Genomic DNA, 12337 nt, shown 5'->3' with positions numbered 1-12337 from the left:
AATTTCCCTCCCCCCCCCCCCCCTTCCTCCCTATTCTCCATTCCCCTATTAAAACTGCCTTTTTGGACTGTATAGGTGTTTTATGAAAATGTGATCAAAGAAATAACACTTTTTAATGCAAGAGAGTTAACTTTAAAAGAGTATTTGAAGAGCTATAAGTGCCTTAAGGAGCATCTTAAATTTGATCATTCTCATATCTGATACCTGTGCAAAGCCATAATATACTAAAGGGTGTGTGGCTATATGGCCTAACTTTTTATATCTGTTTCATGGCTACTATTTCCCTGCATGTTATTTTTCTAAGTTGACAGATTGGTGTACTGTTTTTCATAAATATTGATTTGTACATATGAAAGGTGTACTTCTTGATTGTCTGATACAAGACCAAGAAGTACTGAGATTCCGAAAATGATGTAGAAATTCAATAACGTATTAAAATTTATGTGGACTGCAAAAAATAATAAATTGATATGTTCTAGACTAACATCTTGCATCCTATTTTTATTTCAAAAAGGAATCATATTTTGTTTAGTGTCTTTTTATTGGGTTTTTTTTTAGGCTTTTTATTTTGGTGTGGTGTTGGTTTTTCTTGTTTGTCTTTTCTTTTCGTAACTATTACATTCGAGAGGTTGTGTCTAGTCTTGAGCTACTGAAATAAGTAGGCTTACCATTCAGGTCAATAGGACCAGGTTTAGACCTGTTGATTTTTATTAGTGTTCTGAAACTCCATCTGTTCAATATGCTGAATCTGGAAAAAAGATCCAATGCTGGGTTGCTACTATTAACCTTTAAATGTATAATGTATGTTCTAAATCTTAAAGCATTTGACTTCCTCATTCTTGTTATAGAGCACTTCCACTTACCTGTAGTAAGTGATTGTAAAACACACTCACTGAAGCAGAACTTTCATAATGGTTAGTTAGACGCAACATTTCAGAGAGTACAATTTTGCTGCCTTATCGATGGGGTAGGCTTAACTGAGGTGGAGGGTCACAGCCTCCCTGCTAACCAATATATTTTTCAGGTTTTTAGCAAGTTGCACAATTTTACCATTGGGTTTAGGACCTAAGCCTGAACGGTTTTTTTTGGTTTTTTTTTTTTTTTTTAAATTCTGAAAACTTTCCATTTCGAAGCATGTGTTTCTAGACCAATTCATGCTTTTATAACACAATCACTATTATTTCATCTGAGCATCTTACATAAATATCAGTGCATCATTATTGGACCAGTTGCCTGGGCAACCATACTTCAGCCCCCTTGTCTGTATGCCTTAAATGATCGTATACTTTTTTTTGTTTCTTTGGGACCCCTGCCTTATTCAGTGCATGGAATAGACACTGCTTGCTGAATGTTTATTATTATCCTTATTATTCAATATGTGCCCCTTTGTTTTACTTATGATCTTGTTGTGTTTTTCTTTTGCTATATTGGTTTCAATTTCTATATTTATTGCCTCAAATTTTACACTTTTTGTATTGCTGATGGGTATCTGAGTTGTAAGAGGAGACTGGGCAATGCCAACTCCTTTGTAGTTGAGTAAGGCTCTGATAATAGTTTTGATGCCCAGGAAAGAAGAAAGAGGTGATTTAATCTTTTTTGTGGTTATGAGACTTTTAGGTACCAGGCCAGGAGTGCATTTATTTCTTTCCCAACCTCCTTCATTGGAAGGGACTAAGAAGGCATTAAACTTCTCCACCTTGGGGACCTTTCTGAGCCTACTGCACCTCACTCAGCATTTGACATTACATCCAAAGACAATGGGTAGCCATTACAGCATGGAGGGAAGCGGGGATTCTTACCTGCCTTGGGGATTTAAAAAAAGGCCCTGCTAAAATAATCAGCACTTTAACTTTAAACTGTCCCTGGATATAAGTAAGCCTCAGTAAACTGTTCAGGTGACTGGATTGTTCGTGCCCGGGGTGGATCCAAGATTTGGCAAAGGGGGCTGCAGAAGCTCTGGGGTTGGGAGCCTCGGCTCCCAGCATCCTCTACCACATCTTATCAGTGTGGATAGCATATGCTGTGGGAGCCCTTGGGGATTTTTTTTAAAGTCCCCAAAGCAGATAATAATTCCCTCCCCCTTCCCTCCATGCTCAGAGGCACGTCCCCTTCCCTTCTCCATCTGCTGCTACTGCTTTTCCTGCTGTTCTGAGCTGGAGGAAGCTTCAAAGTCCCTCCTGCCTGCTCCAGACAGGCTATGATGGGGCTGGGCTGAGCTGGGAGCAGTGACAGCTGAAATGGTGGAGATGGGTAGGTGATGGGTTCCTCCACCCTATCCAGTCCTCCTGAAAGGAGATGTGGGAAGGGGAACCCACCTTCACTTTGCTTAGCTGAGCCCACCCCCAAGACAACTGAGAACTCAGCACCTGCAGGTGGGGGCGGGGAGGGAAAGGGAGGTGACAGGCCTCTGAGCAGGAGAGGAAGGAGAGGGATTCTCACCTGCTTTTGGGACTTTGGATCAGACACCAGAAGCCCTGTTTTAATCTGAAAGCCACTGCACCACCTCTGGATATGTCCCATGCCTCTTGGACTTGCTATTTCAAGCTCTGCAAATTCAGCTGGATGTTACTACAATGATTTCTGCTATTTTGTATTCTGTAACCATAAGAGGCAAGGGCTTCATTGCTTTTTGTTTGTTTGTTTGTTTGTTTGTTTGTTTTTCTGTTCAGGAGTACAGTGATGCAGTAGGTTACCCACAGTTGGCAATCAGACAACAAACTAGGTAGCTGCCTTCTGGGGGGCCTGCTTGCGGATTTTTCCAAGCACTAATTTAACAAATATTAAAATCGCAAGAATCACGTAACTCTCATTTCACAGCCACACGTGCGGACAGGCAGTAGCATTATTTGCAGAGCAGTCAAAACCTTAACTCGGGTGCCAATACATGTCCTGACATAGCAACCTGAAGCTCAGTACAGGCTAACTTACCCCACTTCCTGGGCAGGTGTTGCAGTGACTGTGGCGTGGATTGAGCCAAACTGGGGGGTGAGGAATGCCTCTCTTTCCCTGCCCTTCCCCATTCTGGGTACTATGAAACATGTTTTAAACCAAGACTGTTTCTCTCTGAGAGAGAATTTTAATCCAAACAGAGTGAGTTACTGATATACTGAAATAACAAACTATACCTAATTTCTATTAACACACTGCAGTTTCCTAAGACTTGAAATAGGTGAAATAGGAATGTTTTGAGAATCTAGGCTAAGGTTCAGAAGGAGCCTAGCTATACACCATTAACTGCTGTCAATATTCCAGGCTGCTATTCAAAATACATTGGGACTGATTAGTCAGGATCCTGCCTGTAACCTTTTTGTGTACAACAGTGTGAAGTGGATATGATAGAGAAAGCTGCTCATTCTGGTTTGTTAGCATTTACACAGGTATAAAGAGGCAACACGACATATACAACTCCAAGCCCATGGGAAAAAAAACATCATTTAGTAGATGACCAACTCATATTATCTTTGTGCTGGTAGGCAATATGATACATCTAGGTCATGTGAGACCAGTGTTGTATCTATGGCATGTAGGAGAGCAGAAACGCACAAATCTTAACTGTAAAACAGAGCCTTTGGTGTAAATATATTTAGCACTTGGGCAATGGCTTGCTTTTAAGTGCTGTACAAGCATTAAGCAATCTGCCCTAGTAACTTTGTGACATAAGCCAAGTCTGGCCGGGTATGAGGCAAGTAAACAGCTGGAGGGCTATATTGTACCTTGCAGAAGGAGAATGAAGGACTCCAAAAAACTCATCAGCATTGCTTGGAGATTTCTTGTTACAGAAAAGTAGAGGCGCAGATTAGTCAGGTCACTTGCCCTTTGTTGGGTCTGGAATCATGCCCATAGACACTGGACCTCCATTGTGTTCTGTTGTGGTGTTCAGCAGCAATCACTGGCTTCCACACTATGCAAGGGTTCAGTAACTGTTACGTGGCAGAGCCAAGAGAAGCTAAAACTACACTGGCAAACATGAAGCCTTGCAGAGATTCAGTGGGATCCAAAAGGGAAGAAACTGCAAAGAGCAGTTGTTCCCCATTCCTGACATGTCAGGGTGTGTAAACCACATGAAGTAGCTCTGGTATTAGGGAGTAGGGGTCACATCCTCCTGTATAGACTAGGATACCTTCTATGATCATTTGGTCTTACTGTTCTCCCTGTACACCAATGCCAAAATAACCACAATTTTTCTTTTGTTATCCTTCTCTTCTCTTTGTGCATAGTGACTTTTATTTATAACAGTTACAACAAACATGGGTCAATTGATACAGAGTTTATGGTTTCACTAACAATGGAATAAGCAGGAGTGGAGTGTGAAGGTGGAATATTGGGTGTTAAAGAAAAAGCTGATGCACCTGCATAGGGTGGCTGTGGCTGTATTCTCCACTAGACCATTTTAGGCTGGACATAAGAAAAAAATTCTTTACTGTCTGGGCCCCCAAGACCTGGAATAGACTCCCTCCAGAAGTGGTGCAGGCACCTACTCTGGACTCATTCAAGAAATGCTTGGATGCTTATCTTGCTGGGATCCTTTGACCCTAGCTGACTTCCTGCTCCTGGGGCAGGGGGCTGGACTTGAAATTCGAGGTCCCTTCCAGCCCTAATGTCTATGAAATCTATGAAAAGATGTTGGATCTTTTGTTAAATACAAAATTGCTGTTTAATTTGCTTTTGTTCTTTCACTTAAACCAAGATTTAAACTAGAAAATACAAACTCTCACAAAATATGCACAGTTATCTCGTTTTCAGGGTTATTCTTATCTCAGCAGCTGCACTAGAATCTAAGAAGTTTAGTAAAAATTAAAAGGGAAAGGAGGAATCAAAGAATGACCCTGGAATGTAAGAAATCTTGTAGGGAAGAAGGTCTTGTGACTTAAAATTAATTCCAACCATTTCTTTGTTGTTGCATTCTGTTTGACAAGTATCACATCTAACTCCAGTTAGTCTTGTAAAAGACCTGAAACATTTCTTAGGTTTTTTCCTACCTTTTTTTGCAAGGAAGCTTTTAACCACTTCTTAAATGTCTTTATCTGAAACTTCCAGCACCTGTTGGCCAGAAAAGTTGAAATGGTGATGTGTATCTGGAAAATTAGCAAAAAGGGCAATAAGATGAGTCTGAAGCAGAAATAGAAAGAATGTGTGGGTCCTATTCCTTTTATCTAGCAAGAATTGTTGGTATGATTCATATAATTGCCTTGAATGTAATACCAGAGTTCTTAGTAAGCCATAGAGTAGCCAAATGGGTGAGGGTTTTAATCATACCAGCTTTGTTCTTGTAATGCAGAAAAAAAATTCTTCTGTTAACATAATCAGGAAGGATAGTTTATGCATTGTTTGAAGGGCAATGCTTCTGCTACATGATGAATCTCATGAGATGCAACAAGGACAAGTTTAAAGTCCTGCTCTTAGGACAGAACAATCCCATGCACCAATACAGACTCGGGGCTGACTGGCTGGGCAGCAGCTCTGCAGAAACGGACCTTGGGGTTACAGTGGACAATAAGCTGAGTATGAGCCAACAGTGTGCACTTATTAACAGGAAGGCTAATGACATACTGGGCTGCACTGGTAGGAGTATTGCCAGCAGGTCAAAGGAAGTTATTATTCCCCTCTGTTTGGCACTGGTGAGGTCACTGGAGTGCTGTGTTCAGTTTTGGGGCCCCTATTACAGAAAGGATGTGGACAAATTGGAGAGAGTCCAGCAGAGGGCAACAAAAATGGTGAGGGGGCTGGTGGACAAGACTTATGAGGAAAAACTGAGGGACCTTGACTTGTTTAGTCTAGAGAAGAGAAGAATGAAAGGAGATTTAATAGCAGCCTTCAACTACCTAAATGGGGGGTTCAAATGTGGATAGAGCTAGACTGTTCTCAGTGGTGGCAGATGACAGAACAAGGAGCAATGGTCGCAAGTTGCAGCAAGGGAAGTTTAGATATTAGGAAGAATTTTCTCACTAGGAGGGTAGTAAAACACTGGAACAGGTTACTCAGAGAGGTGGTGGAAGCTCCATCCTTGGAGGTTTTCAAAGCCAAGCTGGAAAAAGCTTTGGCTGGGATGAACTAGTTGGTGCTGTTCCTGCTTTGAGCAGGGGGTTGGATTAGATGACCTCCTGAGGTCCCTGCCAACCCTGACTTTCTATGATCCTTATCTCAGCCTGACATCCTTGGAAGTCTGCTGAGAGGATAAGCAGTGATTCTAAGTAACAGGAGACGTACAGTTGGTCTAGAGCAGCACTATAACTGAGGTTAGAGAAGGTCCCACCAATTTGTTTTGTATGGTTTATCCAAAAAATAAATAACTTTTTTTATGGCTGAAGTTTCACTTTCGAAAACACTAAGAAATGTCAATAAAATGAGGAGAAAAGAGGTATTTACCTACTCCTTTTGTAACAGGGCAGTTTTACTTACAGGGCACTGCTCTAGTGGATTATAGCCACCCATAATCAGCAGGCAAGTAAGTTTTTTGCTTCCCTCCCCTCACCCCTTCTATCATTTTTCCAGTTTCTTGAGCAGGAGCCATAGTGTTTTGCATTTAAGCTGTCCCAGGTGTCCTAGTTGGACCAATCTAGGAGAAACCCAGACTGATTCAACCTCTGACTACTAGCTGGTGTCTCTAGCTTTTCAATCTCCACTTTTTGTCCTGGTTGTTTCTGCTGCATCCCTCTCATTTGGCCAGGTGCTTGATTTCTTCCTTGCCTACTTGTTAAGGTGTCTAAACTTTGTACTTGGTTCCACCCTTCTCCCCACTGAAATCCCATACAGAGAGGGTTAAGAAGGAGTCCTGGTGGGAAACATTAATTAAAAAATAAAAGAAGTCAGAGAGAGTTGGATAAGAAAATAAGGAATAGTCACTGATGCAGAAAAAACAGCTTTGTGAAGTACGTTCTGAGAAGTTAGAGAAAATAGGGAATTGAAAGGATGAAGGGATGGGGAAGAAGCAGAAATGAAGGGTATGGGATAGAATTAATAGGAAGGAAGGAACAGGATAAATGAAATACTGGAGGTAGGTGGGAGTTTAGAAACTGTGAAGGTAGATGTAATTAGTGACAGAGGGGAAATAAATTGGGAGAGGAAAATAATTGAATGTACTGGAAGAGAAGGAAATGTGAAAAGGGAGACCTGTTAAAATAACAAGGATATTTATGCAAGGGTAAGGATTTTTTTCTGTGGGGACTGATATCTTTTATTAGATCAATTGTCTCGTTGGAATAAAAGACAAGCTTTTGAATGCAAGTCCTGATGAAGAATATCAAAAGCTTGCCTAACTTTTATCTAACCACACAGCTGGTCTGATAAAAGATATCACCCCCCAAAAATCCTTGCCTTGCACAGTTCCTGGACCATTACAGCTACATCACGCTGATGCTACCAAGATTTTCATATTGAACCCAGGAGACTGAGCCTAGAAGATTTCTCTAGTTTAGTATACTGATGGACTGGGCTTTCAAGTGACCACTTTGGAACTTTTAAAACTCACCTTTAAAGTTTTGGGTATGAATAGATGCAATTTTTCTCGAGCTTTTTGTTGCTCCACTGTAGGCAGATCTAGTGGCTTCTCAGACAGTCAGTCCATGTGACAATCAGTGACTGAAGTTTGAGCCGTCTCCAGGGAGGTTTCATCTGGCATTTTCTCCATATAATCATCCAGAGCAGCCGGCTGAATAGGGCAGCACACTTTGCTCACCACTTAGCACTGGCAGCAGGGAAGAGACGAGGCAGGTAAAATGTCTGGAAATATGAAGTCTTTCATATGCATGCATTTTTGCATATTGAAGACTGATAATGGCTTTGCATGTTTTGTGCATAATATTATCAGTTTGCACATGTCTACTTGGCAAGTCCAATCTAGGCATGAGGGTTTCAAATTTATCCCAGCCAAGCCAGATGTAATATAATAGTGTTTCCCCTGTTTACGAAATAGGATTGAACTTGGGACAAATTATGCATTCCTCGCTCAGAAATTCCTGTTGAAGTGAGCTGGAGTCCTGTTAAGAATGCCAAGGTCTCTGATTGATTTGGGTGAATCTTTGCAGATCAGATAGGGCCAGAAAGCCCTGAATATAGCAAAAGTGGTGCAATATAGTAATAAGCGGAGGGCTTTGTCTTATCAACATGCAGGACTGGCCAAATCCAGGGAAATATTGCATCCCTTCTTGGAGCTCCCCAGTGCCAAACTCACTCACCCTATGGAGAGGATTTGTCAGATCATTTGCTCAGTTTAACAATGGACTCTGGAGGCCTCTGGTGTCTCAAAGCTATTAAATCATGTCTAGTGAAACTGAAGATCCCTCTTTTTTTTCAGAACAGCAGAAAGTAGTTGACTAAGCTAGATTCTGTTTTAATAATTGGCCACCTTTTTTTTTTTGACAGATCTTCCCCTTCTCTCCCCACCTGTTTTTGGCTGCATGCACTAATTGATCTAAAATATACATACGAGGGAATTTGCATGAAAAGTATAACACATACTAATGAAATCAAAGTGGCTGAAACTGAAATTGCCACATTTGTAGAAGAAAAACATGTACCCAAACAGCTACATAATAGTATTTAGTTGAATTTAATTCTTTGTATATATTTGGCATGAATTATATATAATGATTTAATTCTTAATTATAATTTAATTCTTAATTCTAATTAATAATATATGGCATGGATTATATATAATCCATGCCTCCTCCCCCCCACACTTAAATTCAGCTAAATACTATTATATAGCTGTTTGGGTGCATGTTTTTCTGCTATAAATATGATAATTTCACAGTTTCAGAGTTATATAATATAAAAATAAATACATTGTAACTAACAGGTACATAATCTTGCAGTGATCTTTAGCTATCTATCTGATACTGGCATTTAAGGCCAAGTTTCTAACCCTTATTCCTGTGCCTCATACCTGCTTCTATTCACAGCTTGCTAAGACCAGCTGGGCTACTCACTGGGTGCGTTTACATGAGATGTTTACTATGCAGCTGCCTAAGTAGCTCCACAGTAAATGTCTTGGTGTCTACACATGCAATCCTATCAGGTTACAGGAAACTAATAAACTCTGCAGCAGGTTAATACTTGTATTTACAAGTATTAACCTGCTTCACAGTTTTTTTGTGTGCAGCAGCACGCATGTAGATGCTGATGGGGCTGGCTGGAGCAGGAAGATGCTTCAGTTTGGGGGCTGCCTGCTGGCTAGCCCCAAACTGAAGCATTCTCATGCCCCAGCCAGCCCCTTTGCAGCACATTAAGCCAGGTCAGAGCAGTCCCAGGCTAGCCAGTTGACTCTCCGGATACCCTGCCAGCTGGGGCTGCTCCGACCTGGCTCAACATGCTGTGATCCCTGGCATATGTCCAGACAGCACACCCAAGAACAATAAAATCCGGCGCAATATACATCAGAGTTTATTGCTTTGAAATAATTGCATATGTAGGTGCACCCACTACATCTGATTGTGTTTGTACATTCACATGAGGCCGGGGTGGGCAATTATTTCAGGCTGACGGCTGCTTACCAAGTTTTGGCAAGTTGCCAAGGGCTGCATGGGTAGTCCTGCCCCTTGACAGGTGCCCTGCCCCCTGGTTGCCATCTTGGGACCAGAAGATCTGCTCCTAACCTCTGACCTTTGCCACTGGAAGTCCCTCCCCTTGCCCCTGGAAGTACTCCTTTGGGGAAGAGAGTTTGCCATCTTAGGGGACAAAAAACATTACATAATAAAAAATCAAACATCCATCATAATATATTTTAATTAAAAAATACATTTTTTTCCTGATTTGTGGGTGTTTGTGGTGTATATGCAGAAGTGATTGCATATGGGGGTTTGTGTGGATGTGTGTGTGTGGATATGGGAGCCATGTAGTGAGGAGTAGGTAGGCAGGAAAGTGGTGGAAGCAGCAGGGGGGAGTGGAAGTGAGCAGGAGTGCGGGTCCTGCACCAATCTCCCAGGGCCAGTGCTGGCGGGGCCCAGAGTGGGGCAGTAGGACTGTGGGGCACAGGCTGGCAGGGGCCTGTGGAGCTGGGCTGGTTTGCACCAGCAGGGAGAGGGGGGAACTGGCCCAGCTCCATAGAGCCCCTGTTGGCCAGGAAGCTGCACTCCTGCTGCCCTGCTCTGGGCCTCACCGATGCTGGCCCTGGGACACTGGCATGGGCCCTGTGCTCCCACCAGCTTGCTCCCAGTGTCCCTGCCCTAGCCCTGTGGTACAGGCAGGGAGCAGCGCGCAGCTCCAACCCCACACCCACCCACGGGGAAGGAGCTGGTGCTCAGTGCCGGGGAAAAGTACCTCCCCCTTGTGGCCGGCACTTCCTGCTGCAGCAGCTCGCAGCCCACGCGGGGCTGTCCTGCCTCTCTGCCACATCACTGCTGCCTGGGACACAGGTAGCCCCGCACAGACTCGGAGCAGCTGCAGCAGGAAGCACTGGCCATGGGGAGGTGGGTGGGCACTTTTCCCCCATGCTGAGCTCGTTCCCCGCTGCTACTGCTCGCCTGGGCCCCATGCTGGGCAGCAGAGGGGCAGTGGTGAAGCAGCCACAACACAGCCTAGCACCAACTTGTTCTTCACAGGCAAATGCAGGGTAGGGGCTATGCGCTGCTCCCTACCTGTATCGCGGGGCTGGGGCATGGGCACTGGGAGCAAGTGGACATGTGGGAGCCAGCAGGAGTGCAGGGCATATGCTGGTGTCTGGAGGCCAGTGCCGGCGGGGCCCAGAGCAGGGTGGCAGGAGTGCGGGGTCCCAGCCGGCAGGGGCTCTATGGAGGTGGGCCAGCTCCCCCCTCCCTGCTGGTGCAGCCCAACCCAGCTCCACAGACCCCTGCCAGCCTGTGCCCCATGCTCCTACCGCCCACTCTGGGCCCCGCTGGTGCTGGCCCCAGGACACTGGCACAGGCCCCACGCTCTCACACACTTCCACTCCCCTTTGCCACTGCTTTCCTGCCAGCTCCTGGCTGCATGGCCAGACTGTGGGGCTCAGCAGGAGCTGGCCTGGCCTGGAGGACTGAGTTGATCCCTGCAGTCCTCACTCCCTTCTTACCTGATTTTCCCATGCTGGTGCAGCCACGAGAAGCCCCACAGTCCCAGGACAGAAGCTCCTGCTAGGCTGGGAGGTGAAGGGGGAGGCAGGGCCGTGCAGGCCCTGCTGTTGTAGGAGCCTGCTGGGGCTTCCCTTGGGTCCTACTGCTCCTGGCTCCTGTCGTCTTTGACAGGAGCCAGGGCAGATAAATATTCATTTTCTAAATTTTTATGGCCTGCGGGCCATATTTTGCCCACCCCTGACATGAGGTAATAAGGAACCTTGTAAACCTGGGGGATGGCTATTAATAAATCTGTTTAAGAACTCCAGTAGGCATTAAGCACATTTCCAAATCCCACTCATGTGCAATTATTCCAGAAATAATTATAGCGCTTCTAAATCATCAGATCCTGTAGAGTTTCAGATCTTGAATAGTTAATTTTGAGGCCAGCTTGTTTTTCTCTTACTAATACTACATAGTCACACAGTACTTTTAATCTTCAAAGGACTTTACAATCACTTAAAATGATCATTGTGAAGAATTATACCTAGTGTGAAAATTAATTCTCTTCCCTATGGGATGTGTCCCCTGAGCTTAAAAGCTCTCCACATTTTTTATCTTCCATTTAAAGTTCTTGCATTGCAATAATTGAGAAAAGCTGGATGTCATTCCTTTTGGAGCACTTCCATGCTGGTCCAGATATGGCCCTTAACATGGCTATGGCTGACAAAACTTGTGGAAGATGAAGCTGAATTCAGTGTAATGAAACTTTCTATTCCAGTCTTCATGCCCTTATCCTGCAGCTGTCTTCATGAAAGTGGACCTCTGTCCCCACGCAGAGCCAGTTGCAGACTGTGTATGCAGACTGGTATTAAACTGAAGTTCTAATTCTGAAAATGGGGGTTAAGGTTTTCAAAAGAGATGAGAGGTTTTGGGGACTGTGCTTTTGAGGTTCCTGATGTGCAGGAGTGATGCATAGAGGGTGCACCCCCTGAGTGTGGTGGTACACCCCCTGCAAAAAGGCACCACAGGCAGTTGCCACTCACCACCCCGCCGCAGACACTGCCAGCGGCATCTGCAGGCAGTCAGCAATCCCCGCTGGCTGCCACTGCCAGCAGTGTGTGTGGATGGTTGCCAACCCGATTGGCGCTCACCACCCCCTCTACCCCACACTGCCAACAGTGCCGGTGGCATCTGTGGGAGCTCCCTGCTCACCACTGCCACGCTCCGGCGCCGCCAGCACAGCCATGCCTCCCCAGCTGCTGGGGGCACATGCTGTTCATGCTGACTTGAGAGGCTTTGAAGGGACCTGGTTAACTTCTAAGGACCCATGATCTAAAAATCAGGCCCCT

This window comes from Gavialis gangeticus, unplaced genomic scaffold (genome assembly GCF_001723915.1).
Source record: "Gavialis gangeticus isolate Ggan-Ray unplaced genomic scaffold, GavGan_comp1, whole genome shotgun sequence".
Taxonomy (NCBI): domain Eukaryota; kingdom Metazoa; phylum Chordata; order Crocodylia; family Gavialidae; genus Gavialis; species Gavialis gangeticus.
This window is presented reverse-complemented; position numbering follows the sequence as displayed.